This window comes from Phacochoerus africanus, chromosome 5, assembly GCF_016906955.1.
Source record: "Phacochoerus africanus isolate WHEZ1 chromosome 5, ROS_Pafr_v1, whole genome shotgun sequence".
NCBI classification, from domain to species: Eukaryota; Metazoa; Chordata; class Mammalia; order Artiodactyla; family Suidae; genus Phacochoerus; species Phacochoerus africanus.
The window spans coordinates 106,824,526-106,842,583 of NC_062548.1; positions in this window are offsets into that span (position 1 = coordinate 106,824,526).

The window sequence follows — 18,058 nt, forward strand, 5'->3', positions numbered from 1 at the left end:
TTCTGGTCCAGATTCTGCCTTTGAGTTATACCAATTCCACAGTTTTTCTGAGCAAACCTGTCTATTCCAAGCTCAATGTCAGGGAGCAGAAACTCTGACTATTTGAGAAGGGAAGACAAAAAAGGAGGAGGAAGGAAGTTTAAGGTGGGAGAAACAGCAGCCTCAGAGCATTCATCTGCCTCTGGACTGCAATTCTATTTGGCTTTGGGGCTTAACCTTCTTCATGGCCCAGGTCATGCCAAAGTCACAGGGAGGAGAGGATCCTGCAGGTGAGTCCAGGACCCGGGGTCTAATTAGACCACAGGTGTTCAGTCAGAAAAGGAGACCAGGTAGCACAGGGCCAGTGTGTGTGGATGGTAGATCCAGACGGGAAGGTGGGTTCCAGAATCAGAGCACCTCTGTGGGCAAGAGGGTCTGAGGCAGATAGGAGGGGGTCTGTGATCCCTGAGGTCCTCTCTGTCAGGAGGAGCGCAGATAAGTTTCAGGAAAGTAAGCCAGGCGATAGCACTTAGGATTTTAACTGAAATACTAGACAAGCTAGTGGGTTCTAGGTGCTATGCTTCATTATCCAGCCCAACTATTCAAAGTCCTCAGCGCCATCACCAACCCTGGGCGGACCACTGATCCAGGACAGAATCTGCTCCTTTCCTCATCTTGGCTGGTTTAGGGTGGGTGGAAAAATTGGCCACGAGAGGGCAGTAGAGAGCCACAGACACCCTTGTATTACTGCCGAGGACCGAGTTCTACCTAGGTAGAACTGGGCAAAATGACGCGTTTCTTCAGTTTCTGATTCTGTAGCCTGGGAAGGGGGTTAGGGGAAGGGAGGGCTGGCAGTCTGTAGTTTTAATACACGGCCCATGTGATTATGATGCAACGGATCCAAAGCGGGCTTCCGGGAGCTGCTCCCCTAAAATATTCAGGATCTACTATTTAGCATCCTTAAACCAGGATGACAAATATGATTGCTAGGAGAATACTATGTTAAAATATTTTATTGGAGAAATAGATCATATAACAGTGTGTATATAAAGCATAGGTTCATTGCAAAGAAAATAATAAAGAAAATAGCCATGCAAACATTTCCTGGGATAGTAAGAACTTTAGAAGCCCCAGTGCTTTATTTGTTTATTTATTTTTGGCAGTGCCTGCTGCATGTGGAAGTTTCTCCTCTAGTGACCAAACCCATGCCGCCACAGCAGTGACAATGAGCCACAGCGGTGACAATGCTGGCTCCTTAACCTGTTGGGCCACAAGAGAGCTTCAGAGTCCCTGGCACTTTAGAAGCCCCTTGAGTGGCCCTCTCATCTCACATTCCCCCCTTCTCCCCAGAGCTAACCATAATCCTGAGGTTTGTGAGAATATCCCTCTTCCTGTGCTTTTATGCTTAACACCTCTGCTTTTATTCCTAAGTAACATATTTTAAAACTTGGGCTGATTTCGAATTTTAATACTTTATCAGTTAAGAATTATGTCCGTGAAATAAATCCATGTGAATACATGTATTTGCAGTTCATTACCTTGTATGGACATGCCTACGTGGATTTATCTCCTTTCTTGATGGACATTTAGGGAGCATCTGGGCTTGGTTTTGTTTTCTTTTTTTCCTATTAGGGACAATACTGCTATGAATAGTTTAATACCTGGAGAATTTGCATAAGTTTTTCTAGGGCACATATCTAGAAGTAGAATTGCTGGTGGTTAGTGTATGCACGATAAGCACTTACCATTAAAAAAAAAAGACTAATAAGAGAGTTTACATTGTGACTCAGTGGGTTAAGAACCTGACTATCCATGTGGATGCAGGTTTGATCCCTGGCCTTGCTCAGCGGGTTAAGGATCCAGCATTGGCGTGAACTATGGTGTAGGTTGCAGACGTGGCTCAGATTCTGCATTGCTGTGGCTGTGGTGTAGGTCAGCAGGTGTAGCTCCAATTCAACTCCTAGCCCGGGAACTTCCATATGCCAAGGGTGCAGCCCTAAAAGAAAAAAAAAATGAGTAAATTTGATCATATCAAAATTAGGAAGTTTTTAAAGATAGTGAAAAGACAAGTCACACACTAGGATAAGATTTTTGCAGTACGTATAACTGATACATGATGAATCCAGAGTGTATAAAGAACCATGAATCAATAAGAAAAAGGCAGACAACCTGGTAGAGAAATGGGGGAAAGTCACATGCACTTTTCAAACAAGCAAATCCAGAAGACTACTACAAATATTAAAAGATGTCTAATCTCATTAATTATAAGGGAAATGTAAATTAAAGCCACAAGTTTATATCAGCACATAGCTTACAGTTTGGTTAAAATTTAAGAACCTACTAATCAAGTGTTGCTGAGGTTATGGAACAATAGCAAAGTAGTCATTGTAAAGGAAAGGTTATAATCACTCTGGGGCACTGCAGCATTATCTAACTCATCCTCTCGAGGCCCTGGTATTAGAGGACAGGTTGAAGAATGCTATGGAATCTGAGAAGCCAGGTGTCCAAGGCTGAGGTAGGGCTGTGGAGGGAAACTCATGGAGGCATCTATAGGAAGCCCTTGCCTTGGTGTAGCTATGGCCTCTGTGGGCTCACAGCCAAACATCTGGTGGGAACCTGGAGCCGCCATGGATCAGCGGGGCCTACAGTTAGGAAGAACAGCCAGACATGGGGCGGAGGAGAGCAAAGACCATATAGGGCACCTTATCTCATCATGAAGACCCTAAGAGAAGAATAGCCCCTGCTTTACTTGCTCCTGCATCCCAAATCTTGTCTAAATTAATCTCGGCCAACTCTAACCAGGACTTATGGTAAAGGGGATTCTGGGAAATGTAGTTTCAGTCTGTAGGAGTTTCCTACCACTGCTGTAACAAATCACCACAAACTCAGTGGCTTAAAGCAATGCAAATGTGTTGTTTGTCCTTCTGGGGGTAAGAAGTCCAAAATGGGTTTCACTTGGCTAAAATCAAGGTACTGGCAGTACCTGATACCTTCTGGAGACTCTCAGGGAGAATCCATTTCCTTGCCTATTCCAGCTTCTGGAGACCACCTTCATTCTTGGCTTATGCTCCTTTCCTTCATCTTCAAAGCACACCACTCCAACTGCTCTCACTCCCCTGGGAACACACTCACCCTGCTGCTGCCACGCCTAACACTCTGGGCAGCACCCACATATGCCTGATCACTGTCACTTTCCAGGACCCTGCAACTAGGAGTAGCCAGTGCAGCACCTCCTGCATGGGCTAAACAGGACAGGGTGCTTCTTGCACCTGGGTGGTCTACAGGTGGCAGGGGCAAACCACTGCAGTTATCTCTGACTCCAAAGGTGGGCATGGCCTGCCACCACTATGGGTTCCATGAACAGGCACCACTTGTGGCCCCAATCACCTCAGAGGCACCACAGAGGAGGGCATTTTGACCAAACACCACCTGTTGTTGCTCTCACTCCTCTGGGAACTCACAAACCCTGGGGCTGCCACTGCCAAATGCTCTGGGCACTGCCTAAATCTTCCTGAGGCTTATTATCACATCCCAGGGCCCTGCAACTAGGAGTAGCCTGTGCCACCTTCCTGCAGGTCCTTGTTACTATCGAGAGCCCAGCAACAAGGCACTGACTACTAGCCCTGCCCATTGCCTCTTTCTCACATTCTATTAAGGGGATAAGAGTCTGCTCACACTGAAGAAAGAGACAGCAAATATCCAAACTCCTGTGCCAAAAGTAAATAGTAACCCCCCACAAAATACAAAGGGGCACTCTTGCATAGAAATAGCCCTACAAGGCTGTAGTGTTTGGTTTCCCTAAACTCACAGAAAAATAAAAATGTGAGCAAAATGAGGAAGCTCAGGAATGACTCCCAGCTAAAAGAACAGGAGAATTCACCTGAAGCAGCAAACGATGAAACAGACCTCTGCAGTCTAATAGACACTGAGTTCAAAAAGAAGATAGTGAAAATACTGGAGGAATTAAGGGTGAATGTGAAGGAATTAAGAGTGGATATAAACAGTAATGTAGACTATTTTAGAAAGGAACTATAAAATATAGGGAGGAGCCAAGGAAAATTAGAAAATTCATTTGCAGAGATGCAAACTGCCTTAAAGGCACTAAAAAGCAGAATGAGTGGTTCTGGGAAAATTGGACACCTGCATGTAAGTCAATGAAATTGGAACACACTCTCACACCATGCACATAAATAAACTCAAAAGGGCTTAAAGACTTAAACACAAGACACCATAAAACTCCCAGAAAAGAACATAGGCAAAACATTCTCTGACATCAACCTTACAAATATTTTCTCAGGTCAGTCTCCCAAGGCAACAGAATGGAGTAAATGGGACTGTAAATTGGTAGAAAACAGTATGGAGGTTCAGAAAAATAAATATAGAACTACCATATGACCCAGCAATCCCACTCTTGGGCATATATCCAGACAAAACTTGCCTTGAAAAAGACACATGTACCTGTATGTTCCCTGCAGCACTATTCACAATAGCCAAGATATAGAAACAACTTAAATGTCCAATGATAGATGCATGGATGAAGAAGATGTGGTATATATACATAATAGAATACTACTCAGCCATAAAAAAGAACAAAACAATGCCATTTGCAGCAACATGGATGGAACAAGAGACTCTCATACTAAGTGAAGTAAGTCAGAAAGAGAAAGACAAATACCGTATGATATCACTTCTATCTGGAATCTAATATACAGCACAAATGAACCTTTCCACAGAAAAGAAACTCATGAACATGGAGAACAGACTTGTAGTTGCCAAGGGCGGGGGAGGCAGTGGGATGGACTGGGAGTTTGGGCTAACAGATGCAAACTATGGCATTTGGAGTAGATAAACAATGAGATCCTGATGCATAGCACAGGGAACTATATCTGGTCACTTATGATGGAACATTATGGAGGATAATGTGAGAAAAATTATATAATATATGTATATATATATATAAACTGGGTCAGTTTGCTGTACAGTAGAAGTTGATAGAACACTATAAATCAACTATAATGGAAGCAATGAAAATCATAATTAAAAAATAAAGATTCTCAAAGTGGTTTGATTTCTTACGTCTTGAAAGTGATTGGCTTACCCTCATTCCAAATGAGATTTTTAGACTGTTAAACCACACTGAAGGAATCCCCTAGACCACCCATTTCAAAGCTTGCAACCACAGAACACACCCGCATACACACTCATACATACACGTGTGCACACACACACCATACCATTTGAAGCGTTTGCCTAGCATATGACCATCTCTGTGGTTATAAATTTAAGATATCTATTTCTGCACCCTTTTATGGAGAATTCAAATCTCTAGCAGAAAATGCTCTTCAAACAAAACTTATTCATTGCATTTGGGCAACCACAGACCACCTGGAGGGCCTTCAAAGATTAGATTTTCAGAAACTGTAATTTGCAGAATAAAAAGAATTGTGGTGTCTTAAGTTGAGGGGGATCAAAAAGATACCTAGTACAACCTCCACCCAAATTTAAAAATTAGTAAAGCAACAAGCAATTGGTATTGGTTTAGATTAAAAAACTGTCTTAATGTGATTAACTATAGAACCCTGACATCACCTGAGACCTTCCTGTCCTTTAGGGATTTAGGAAACTTCCTTTTTTTAATTTAAAAATTTATTTATTTATTTTATTTTTATGGCTGCACCTGCAGCATATGGAAGTTCCTGGTCCAGGGGTCAAATCAGAGCTGCAGCTGTGGTGACACCACAGCAACACCAGATCCGAGCTTCATCTGCAAGCCACCCCACTGCTCGTGGCAACTCTGGATCTTTAACTGAGTGAGGCCAGGGATCGAACCAGCATCCTCACAGAGATAATGTTGGGTCCTTAACCCACTGAGTCACACTAGGAACTCTTAGGACACTTTCTAAGGGAATTTGGCTAATTTCCTGAATTGCCTCCCCTCAACCTGGACTCTCAGGCCCTTGAGGGTTCTGGAACTGGTCACTCTTCTCAATCATCTCTTAAAGTTAATGATGTCATGGAGACATCGAAGGGCATCACATGACACTACTCCATATCCTGCCATCCTCTCTGTCTTCCCTTTCTTCCTCCCCTCTCCCACTTTCTAACTCGACCTCCATCCTTCCATAGGGTGCAGACAATCTCATCTCCTTGCACAGTACGTCTTTCCCACAAGGCCTTGGCACCAGTTCCCCCAATCCTCTCCTCCTCCCTGAGACCAAGCTGCTCTGAGTGGCCCTATTGAGTATCTCCCTAACAATGATGGGACTCTTTGGAAGAGGAATTCACCTATCAGCTGCTGAAAGAATAAAAATATCTTCATGTTCTTAAGTATGTGGCAGGTAAAATAATCATCAAATAAGAAAACTACAAGAAAAATTACTTAGTCTCATCCACCACAGAGAAAAATCCACACGTGAGGATGTCTAAAGACTACTTCTACAGGCCAATTTCACTGATGGACATCAATGCAAAAATCCTCAACAAAATACTAGCAAACCACATCCAACAATACATTAAAAAGATTATACATCATGATCAAGTGGGATTTATCCCAGGGATGCAAGGATTCTTCAATATCCGCAAATCCATCAGTGTGATATAACAGCATTAAAAAACTGAAGAATAAAAACCATTCAATCCTCTCAGTAGATGCAGAAAAAGCCTTTGACAAAATCCAACACCCATTTCTGATAAAAACCCTTCAGAAAGTGGGCATAACGGGAATCTACCTCAACACGATAAAGGCCATATATGACAAACCCACAGCGAACATCATTCTCAATGGCGAAAAGCTGAAAGAATTCCCACTGAGATCAGGAACAAGACAAGGATGTCCGCTCTCGCCACTACTCTTCAACATAGTTTTGGAAGTCCTAGCCACAGCAATCAGAGAAGTAAAAGAAATAAAAGGAATCCAAATTGGAAAGGAAGAAGAAAAGCTATCACTATTTGCAGATGACATGATACTATACCTAGAGAATCCTAAAGATTCTACCAGAAAACTGTTAGAGCTCATCCACGAATTTGGCAAAGTCGCAGGATACAAAATTAATACGCAGAAATCCGTCGATTTCGGCGGCATTTCTATACACTAACAATGAAAGATCAGAAAGAGAAATTAGGGAAGCAATCCTGTTTACCATTGCATCCAAAAGAATAAAATAACTAGGAGTAAACCTACCTAAAGAGACAAAAGGCCTGTACTCTGAAAACTATAAGACACTGATAAAAGAAATCAAAGATGACACAAATAGATGGAAAGACATACCATGCTCTTGGATTGGAAGAGTCAATATTATCAAAATGACTATACTACCCAAGGCAATGTACAGATTCAATGCAATCCCTGTCAAATTACCAAGGGCATTTTTCACAGAACTCAAACAAAATATTTTAAAGTTAGTTTGGAAGCACAAAAGACCCACCATAGCCAAAGACATCCTGAAAAAGAAAAATGGAGCTGGAGGCATCAGGCTCCTGGACTTCAGACTATACTACAAAGCAACAGTCGTCAAAACCGCATGGTAATGGAACAAAGACAGAAACATAGATCAGTGGAACAGGATAGAAAGCCCAGAATTCAACCCACACACCTACAGCCAGCTCATCTATGACAAAGGAGGCAAGAATATACAATGGAGAAAGGACAGCTTGTTCAATAAGTGGTGCTGGGAAAACTGGACAGCCACATGCAAAAGAATGAAATTAGAACACTCCCTAACACCATACACAAAAATAAACTCCAAATGGATTCAAGACCTAGATATAAGACCAGACACTGTAACACTCTTAGAGGAAAACATAGGCCAAACACTCTCTGACATAAAGGACAGCAACATCTTCTCAGATCCACATCTTAGAGTCATGATGGTAAAAACAAAAATAAACAAATGGGACCTAACTATACTTAAAAGTTTCTGCACAGCAAAGGAAACCCTGAACAAAATGGAAAGACAACCCACAGAATGGGAGAGAATCTTTGCAAATGAATCAACTGACAAGGGATTCATCTCCAAAATTTATAAACACCTTCTGCAGCTCCATACAAAAAAAAAAAAAAACCATCCAAAAATGGGCAGAAGATCTAAAGAGACAGTTCTCCAAAGAAGACATACAGATGGCCAAGAAACACATGAAAAGATGTTCAACGTCACTCATTATTAGAGAGATGCAAATCAAAACCACTCTGAGGTACCACCTTACACCAGCCAGAATGGCCATCATCCAAAAGTCTACAAACAATAAGTGCTGGAGAGGGTGTGGAGATAAAGGAACATTAGTGCACTGGTGGTGGGATTGTAAATTGGTGCAACCACAGTGGAAAGCAGTATGGAGATTCCTCAGAAAACTAAACATAGAACTACCATTTGATCCAGCAATCCCATTCCTGGGCATCTTACCCAGAGAAAACCAAGACTTGCAAAGACACATGTACTCCAATGTTTATTGCAGCACTATTTGCAATAGCCAAGACATGGAAACAACTTAAATGTCCATCGACAGAGGCGTGGATCAAGAAGATGTGGTACATATACACAATGGAATATTACTCAGCCATTAAAAGGAAGGAAATACCAGCATTTTTAGCAACATGGACGGACCTAGAAACTATCATGCTAAGTGAAGTCAGCCATACAATGAGACACCAACATCAAATGCTTTCACTGACATTTGGAATCTGAAAAAAGGATAGACTGAACTTCTTTGCAGAACAGATGCTGACTCACAGACATTGAAAAAGTTATGTTCTCTGGAGGAGACAGTTTGGGTGGTGGGGGGATGTGCTTGAGCTGTGGGATGGAAATCCTGTGAAATCAGATTGTTATGATCATTATACAACTACAGATGTGATAAATTCATTTGAGTAATAAAAGAAATAAAGTATAAAAAATCTACTTCTATAACTAACTCCTTCCCTTAGCAGGTTAAGCAAACATAAATTACCTGAATTTTATGCCTCTCCCAGTGCTACAATCAGAGTAGGTTGTGCCTCTTCTGCATTCTTTTCCAATCCTGGGAAACCCTTCTTTCCTGTTAAGCAAATCTGTCATTCTCTTCTCTTTGCTTATAGGTACACACTCCAAAAGTAAACTTTCTACTTTCATACTTATTCTATTTGTTGTTGGAAAGGCAACGTTGCAGTGAAATGTACTCATCTAATATAACCTATGTAGACATATTGGTAAATTCTATGACAAAAATTAAGATAGATTCTTACATTTTTCTTTAATATAACCTATGTAGACATATTGGTAAATTCTATGACAAAAATTAAGATAGATTCTTACATTTTTCTTTAAGAGTTTCATGTGTATGTGTGTTGTTTTACTGACAAGGCAGCAAGCTCTTCAGACCCTGTTTTATATTTCCATTCAAGCTTCACCTAATCTAGCATGCCGCTAAATCACCACACTTCACTGGGCTGCTTCTTACCAAGTCAAACAGAAGAGGGCACTGTCTCGATTCAATGGACTTTAGGAAGCAACATGATGTAATAGGAAACATTGGGATTAAAGAATGGGGGCCTGACTTCAAAAGGGCAGGCAGGTTGTTGAGGTTTTCTGAGTTTCTTTGATTTCCTTGTTTATAAAATGAGAAATAATAATTACTGCCCAGCATAAGGCTGTTGTAAGAATCAAACACAATTGGGCATATTAAAGTACTGTGTAGACTGCAAAATGTTTTACAGTATTGAGATATCAAGCCAGAGTTTAGCCATCAATACACCACATAGGATGTGAAAGAAAGGAAAAAAAGGCAGGCAGTTCTGAGTCTTCGGCTGCATTTCTGTGGACTTGACTCTCAAATCCCTTCTTCCAGCTTAAATTTTCTAACAAATCTTTCCTTTACTTCCAACAGTAGCCTTGGGTTTGTGATGTAGTGGCCATGGCCTGGTCAACTGAATAAATCTGAGCCAACTCAGCCCTCATGAGGGGAGGTCCCACTGAGCCATGAACTGTTCCGGAGGGATGTGTTTGCCTTCCTGGGGCTGTAAGCTCCAAGCATACCTCTGTGGGTGGTGCCTTTTCCTTCTCTCCAGGACTTGCCTGAGTGGTGCTCTAGTGCATGGAATAAACACAATTTGGACAGTCAGACTGGGTCATTCAGGCCTAAGCAAATCTTCAACTCTCTGATTCAACCAAACACTCCGAGGGAGTTCTAACCAATGTTCCTTTAGTGGATTCCAGGGGGCTTGATTGCCAGATCTGGTAGGGGCACGGGAGTATTTTACCAAGGTCACAGGGTGGGGACTGGGGTCTGGGTTTGAGGTCTGGAAGCCCTTGCTGGGTCAAGCATAGGCCCTTTAGTTGCTAGATGCTGGGGGAATGTAGAGAAGCAGAAAGAGTTTGGACAGTGAGGTTAGGGAGGAGGGGAGCCCTTAGGGGAGTTGGGCCAGTAGCTATTTATAGACCTGTAGGAAGGTATTTAGATGTATGAATACCTGGAATGCACTTACAGGGGTATACAGGCTGAATAGCATTCTGGGGATCGAAACATCATCCAATCTGTCCCCCCGGGTTCATAGATAAGGAAATTGAGTAACTCGGCCAAGGTCCTTCTTTAAAGAAGAATGGCCTCTTCCCTGCATTCTCTCTGGTCAATTGTCTCCAATCATCTGGGCTTCAAAGCACAAGGCCTGAAGAGCAACCTGATTTCTATGGCAACCATAAAACAGATGTTCTGCTGGGCCAAGCCTTTATTTCATTAATTACAGTCTTTTCCCCGGCACCTTGAATTTGATTTCCTAACACTTTCTCCTGCTTCTTCATCAGTAAATTACACCAACAAAACTTTATTAGGCAGCTACTGTGTCATCGAGTTGATAGAACTTTTCTTCTCAATAACCATCTCATCTCATCCAGAAACATTATTGTCATGCACAGTATTCAGATTAGCACATAATAAAGAGAATGATTTGAATCAAACACATTGACCTTGATGTCATTCTGATTTTACAGTATCATTAAGCAAACTGTGTTCAGCCAATTTTAAAAAGGTTTTTATGGCATGTGCAAGTTCCAGGGTCAGGGATCCTTTTTTTTTTTTTCTTTCTATTTCTAATAATGATATTTATTTTTTCCAATGGATCCTTGATGAATACAGCAGTGAGTTGGTTCAGATTCACTGGTAAAAACTTCTCAATGCTTCCTTGCTCCAAGGGAGTATGAGGAAGTTACTGTCTAACCTACTCAAACCAGTTTCTTTCTCTGTTTCCTTCTCTACCCTGGTTCTTCCTTGGTTCCAAGAGAAAGACTTTCCTCCCCTGTTGTTTTATTTCCTATATGGACTTTAATGGTCCCATATGGACTTAGATCTATGTGAAAGAAGGAAAAATAAAGATTAAGTCTGGGTTTCAAGCTTAGTGTTTTGCTGCAAAATCCTATTTTGAATAACTAAAACTATCACTCAAGCATTAATTTTTTTCCACTTTGCATTCCTGCTTTAACAGTCTTAACCTTAGAGACAAAGGAGGCCTCAGGCTACCTAGGGAGAAGGGCATATACCCCCCAAATGTAAAGAGAAAACTCACTGTCATCTTTCATCCTCTGTCTTTAGCAGAGCTTGATTAGTGGCTTCTTCAGAAGGCTGTGCAGTGTCCTCTACAAACCATGGTTTGCTGCCTGGTGTTTTACCAGCACGAGCCGTGCAGCGGAGCAGCTTGCGGTTCTCAGAGGAGTCCCTGACTGAGTTCTTTGTCACAATTAGTGTCTCTGTCCCCCATCATGCTCTAGCTACAGTAGTTCTGGACTTTGCTCTTTAATCTCTTCCTCTGCTGCCACCAGGGACGCTCTCACCCACCACAGGAAGTCTCCAATTCATGAATAGTCTGTGTTCAGAACATCTGTAAGCACAGCCTTGGAAACCCAGAACTCATTTTTCTGTAGAGAGAATGTTATAAGTGTTTGTTGGGTCTCCAGGTCAACCCACGAAGCCCCATTCAACCCCTGGAACAGGTAATGAATTTTCCCTTTGCTCCTTTTATATATCATAGACGTACAGAATGTCAGAGCTGAAATGGAATTTAGGACATGGTGCCATACACCGGCAACGAGTTGTTCTCTGCTGTATTCTGTTACAAATACCCCACATTCCATTTACATTAGACATTAAGTAGGGTCCTGTGGTCTAGCCTGGAAACCCTTTATAACATGGTAAATCAAAAGCCAGGATGGTCCTGCCACAGAGAACTTCATCATGGCTATTTTTCTTTACATCCTTTGAGGCACAGCGCAGGAACTAGTCTTTGTCAGTAATGTTACATCTGTGTACACAGATGTGGCCAATACCTATGCACCTTAAGTCAATATGATCATGGGAGCCACCATTGGGAAAACCAAAGGGCTCAGGTGTGGGAGCAGGGGTGGGAGGGAACACTTCGTGGTGTTTACTGAGCCATGTGTACTTCTATCTTGGGGGCCCTTATGGTTCCCATCCTCTTGTCTGAAATGCTCTCCCCGAGCTATCCTCATAAGACTTTATCGATAATTTGCTCCAGGATCACAGCTCAGCAATGCCTGCAATGCCTCTTCTACTTAGACCAGCACTTCCCGGTGCTCTGGTCTCCTGTCCCTGCTTTGTTTTTCTCCAAGTACTTTTTTGATTGTTTGTCAGATTCCTTGCCTGTCATTCCACGCCCAACTCCCGTGAGGCTTCATGCAGGTAGGATTTTGTCTTTTGTGTTTGTATCATCACAGCCTAGAACACTGTCTATCCAACACAGAGTAGGAGCTCGGGAAGTATATTTTAAAATGAAAGAATGGAATAAGAACAAAGTGAGTAGTAAGTGCTAGATACTCTATATGTGTTTTTTCACTGAAAACACTTCTGTGCAGTAGGCAGCTTCTTCTCCCCCTCCCTTTTTCTTCTCCTCTTCCTCCCCCTCCTCCACTTCCTCCTTCTCTGTCTCCTTCTCAAATGAGTAACAAAACACCTTTAGTTTTAAATGCCACTTTGGCAATATGATTTTGTGATCTGTATATGCATTTCATCAGTTTCTAATTTCGTTTTGCTTTGTTTTTGTTTTTTTAGGGCTGCACCTGTGGCATATGGACGTTCCCAGGCTAGGGGTCAAATCAGAGCTACAGCAGCCGGCCTAGGCCACAGCTACAGCAACTCGGGATCCTTGAGCCTGTGAACCACACCACAGTTCATGACAACGCTGGGTCCCTGACCCACTGAGTGAAGCCAGGGATCAAACCCGCATCCTCATGGATACTAGCTGGATTCGTTTCCACTGAGCTACAATGGGAACTCCAGTTTCTAATTGTTGATCTTTTAAAATCTCAATAAAATCCTCTCACATTCCCTACAGAAGAAAATAAAATTAAAAGAAATTCTCTTTGGATTTACTTATTAAAAAGAGGAGAGTATAGCAAGTCTAAAGTGGTTTGTCTGTAAGGAAATAACTTTGAGGACAATTTTTAGCCAAGCTGATTCAATTCAAGTCAATAAATCTCAAATGAGTACTCTGCATTGGAACGGGAAGAATTTGAGGTCCCATCCATGTTTTCACCCTGGGAGAAAAGACACATGATCATTTTTTCACACATCCATTCATTCCATCTACTCATCGAACAAGCATGAGTTCTGCCTCTGAGGAATTCTATTGCAGAGAAAAAGACAACTTTGTAAAAATCCATTAATAACACAGGGAGAGGATAGTAACAGAAGATCTGCACAAGATGCTCAGAGGACTCCTGGAACTATAGGCTCTTCACCTTTTCATTCTTTGTTATAGTCAAGGTTGCATGTCAAACTCTCTACAAGTCTTCCTGAAATCACTTTCATAGAGATAGAGATATGACATGGATATGCAGACTTGATACATTTATTCAGTGTATCATGCATGTATACACACATCAGACCTCAAAGGATGGGGTCTTTATCAATACATGAAAAGCAGAGTCTCACTGATGGCCCCAAAGCAAACATCCACAGAAATATATTGCAAAGAGATTCAGAGCCATGTTCTGTGAGTTAATAAGAATGAGAACAACTTTGAAACTAGATGAAAAATCGGACTTAAACGTGGCTCTCACTGTAATCTTGGGCATGGTACCTACGACCCCAGAATCTCTCCATCTTCAGGATTGCTGTGAAGGAAGTTCCTAGCACAGTCTGATACTAAGCATATGCTCAACAAATGTCATCAATACAATAACATATTGCATTATGTTATAGCTAACTTATTCTGCTAGGAGTAAATTATACACACATACACACACACAATTTAATCAACGAATAACCTTATATTTATTCATTTCTTACAGATGGAGAGACAGAGTAAGAGAAGTCGCATAGCTACTAAATGGTTTAGCTGAGACATTTTATCCTCTTCCAAAGTTAATCCTCTCCAGCATTACATAAATAAATATATTTAATTTCACCTGGTTCTTCCTGTAAGTTGATTAAGGATGTCATAATCTAAAATAAAAATCTGTATATATGAATCTTTATCAGTTAAGTCTCAGGTTTATAAAACTGTCTTTCCCTCATTAAGCTTTAGTTTTCACTGAGGAGTTATGATGTGAAATGATTTTATTAATTGACAGTAGATGGCGCTGCTGATTGTCCAAAGAGACAAAGTTCATACCATAACCCCACCCCCACTCCTTTCTGTATCCTGAAAACCAAACCAAACCAAACCAAACCAAAAAAAAACAAAAAAACAAAAAAACAAAAAAACCTCCCCAAAAAACCTGCTGAAAAGAAAGTAAAAATTTCATTCTAATGAAAGGTTGAAATTAAGAGTTTGGAATTTCCATGTAATTGAGCTGGACGTATATATGATCCATCTGTGTTTTATTTGGGACTCTAGGGGAAATCTGGTCTATTTGCAAAATTTCATTAACAGGATTAAAACAAAATACAGTAAAATTTAATTAGCCAGACAAACAATAAGTTTAGAGTTCTTTGTTAGACAGATTTTTATTTCCTGCACCATAATTTTAGGAAGTGATGAGTATTAAAAAAACAACTATGGATTTAGCTTAAAATATACACAACTTTCATTCCAGAGTCCTAAAACTAGGTGCTGAGGAATATGGTGGTCAAGATGAGAAAACAAATTAATTATCTAAACTTTGAGTAAGTTTCTTAACATCTTAGGACATAGATTTCCCTATCTGTAAAAGTGAATTTTTTTGGTTTAATTCACAGGACAGATGCACAGATCAAATACAGCAACATAAACACCTTAGGAATGATAATGTCCTATATCCAAACAAACCTATATTTATCTTTTCCATACATGAACTTCACCCTCCTGTAGGTACAATCATCACACAGTGAAAACTGAAATTCAGAATAGAAGAGTTGAGGGTTCAATATCTTCATTTGTCCACAAATAATATAATTTTCAATGTTTAATTTAATGTAAGAAAAGAGACAAAAGTATTTTAAATGTAAAAGGAGAGCTTAATATTAGCTTAATATTCAGTAATCAGAAAATTAAATAAAAAAACACTTGAATCCACAGCATATAAATGAACTGAGGTAGCCTAACCATTTTCACTGTCCTCTCTGTAGAATTGTGGGTGCCCCTGTGTGGAGGTGGTATGGGTGCGTGTCTGTAGGGTACGTGTTTGTGGGATATAGACCAAGCTGACTAGCAGAGTATACTTAAGCTGAAGAGATGGTCACAAGCCCGAAGAAGCCTTAGGGAAAGTCTCCCTTGACTTGCGCAAGAGGCAAAGACATTCTCCTTGCTCTCCACTTTTTTTTTTTTTTTTTGCTTCTTAGGGCCACACATGTGGCATATGGAGGTTTCCAGGCTAGGGGCTGAATTGGAACTGTGCCTACGCCACAGCCACAGCAACGTGAGATCCGAGCCGCATCTGTGACCTACACCACAGCTCACAGCAACACCGGATCCTTAACCCACTGAGAGAGGCCAGGGATCGAACCTGGGTCCTCATGGATGCTAGTCAGATTCGTTAACCACTGAGCCATGGTGGGAACTCCCTTTTTTTTTTTTTTTTTTGGCCAGGCCCACAGCTTGTGGAAGTTCCAGGGCCAGGAATCAAACCTGCATCACAGTATCCATCTGGAGTGCTATACCGCACCACAAGAGAACTCCTCTCCTTTTAAAAAAAAAAAAAAAAAAAAGTTTATTGAAATATCTTCTCTCTCTTTCTCTCTCTCTCTCTCTATATATATACTTATCAAGAGAAGAAATTCAAATGGCCAAAAGGTGCTTAAGCATTTCTAATCATCAGGGAAATGCAAACAAAACCCACAAGGAGATATCACCCCCCACTTGTCAAGGTGGCTATTATCAAAAAACCCAAAAGATCGCAAGTGTTGGTGAGATTGTAGAGAAAGGGAATCCTGTGACATGTTGGTGGGAATGTGAATTGGTGCAGCCCCTACGGAGAACAGCATGGAGTTTCCTCAAAAACTTAAACATAGAACTAAAATAGAAAAAAAAGATCCTCTGCTCTTTTTTTAAACAAAAGATTATGCTGATTTTTTTTTAAAACACATTTCTGCTGCTGATGGTAAGTGTTGTCCTTTCTGCCTTAGGAACCCTGGATATCTCACAGCAGTGGCTACTGGTCCCCAAGTTGGTGCCCCAAGGGACGAAACCCTCCACACCAGGAGCTCTAGGCAGCCTCAGGCAGTTTCTCCATTCAGGACAGGAGCAACTGCCCTGTTTCCACGCTCTGCTATTTGATCTGGGCTTTGGGGATCTAAAGCATCATCGTCCTGACATAACTCACTGGCCAGCTTCTAAAAGCACAGGGGGCAGAGTCCCGTCCCCTGCCCCCTCCCTCCTGCTTTTACAGATCCTATCACATTCTCAGGCAGGAATTCCTGCCTGGCCTCCTTCAGGGGCACCATCCCATGCCCCCAGGAACATTCCCTTATAGGCCTATGGAATTTGTGATTTTAGTGGCATTTGTGTGGTTTGTTTAATTTCTCCCACTAGACTCTAAGTTTGAGGCGGGGTGAGGTGTCTGTGTGTGTGTGTGAAACACATCTGTCTTTTTGACCGAGGTGTCTCCATGCACAGCTCAAGTCTAGCACAAAGTAGGTACTCAGCAAAGAGTTGCTGAATAAGTGAAAGAATGACTGGTGTTGGCCTTCCCCCAAAGGTCTGGCAGGCATCTAAGGGTTAACCTACTGCAGCCACTAAGCAGCCAGACTGCCTGCCTTTATGTCACTTCTCAGGCCTTTGAGAGGACAGACCTATGGAGGGGAGAGGAGGGTTTCCAATTGAGCGAGGCTGGGTTTGCAGCCTGCAGCCCCCGTGCACACCAAGCTCTCCTGCAAACCCAGCCCCGAAGCACTCGTCTGCCTGCTCCTTCCCCCTCTTTCCTTCATTGCTCCCTATGGGCGTGGGGCTGGCACTGAGCTTGATTCTAAGTCAGGCTGTTCTAACAGGAAGCGAATAGTGTTCCTTCAGTGATGGAGGTGTTTCCTTCTTAAGGAAGTTACAATGGGCTCTTTTCACAGAGAAAGGGGCTGGGCCTGTGTGTGGCCGCACTGCTGTCTGTCCTGTGCAGAGCAAAGCATGTTCTGGACTCAGGGCTTCCTCTCCTGGAAGAGGTATGGGGCTGAGCCCTGAAACAGGGAGGCCAGGTCTCTCTGAGCCTCGGTCTCTCTGCCTGCTGAATACAAGCATCCTCTGGAAGTCTCCTAGGGTCTCTGTGGAATCGTTTTCTTTCCTTGGCTCCCAGGACATGGTAGGCTGGGTTTTCTTCCTATTTTGTAATTCCCTTGCTACATCCTCTTCCTCTTTGTAAGCTCTCCATCCTGTCATCCTGAGCTCCCCAGAGCTCCCTCCTGAGGCCCCTCTCCTCCAGCCACACTCACTCCTGAGTGTCATGATGATAAAGTCCCTCTGTGTACTGAGGAATCCCACATGCTTCCAGCTCTGGCTTTGCCCTGGACTCCAGATTCTAATAGCCAACTGCCAACTCTGCATCCCCACTAGGATGTCAAATAGGTGTTTCATGCTCACTGAGCTAAAGAAGAACTCTTTTTTTTTTTTAAAAAAAGATTACTTCTTTATAAGTGATAGAACATTAATGTAGGCTCAACACTCTATATCATGTGCAATAGTGGAAAAATAGGG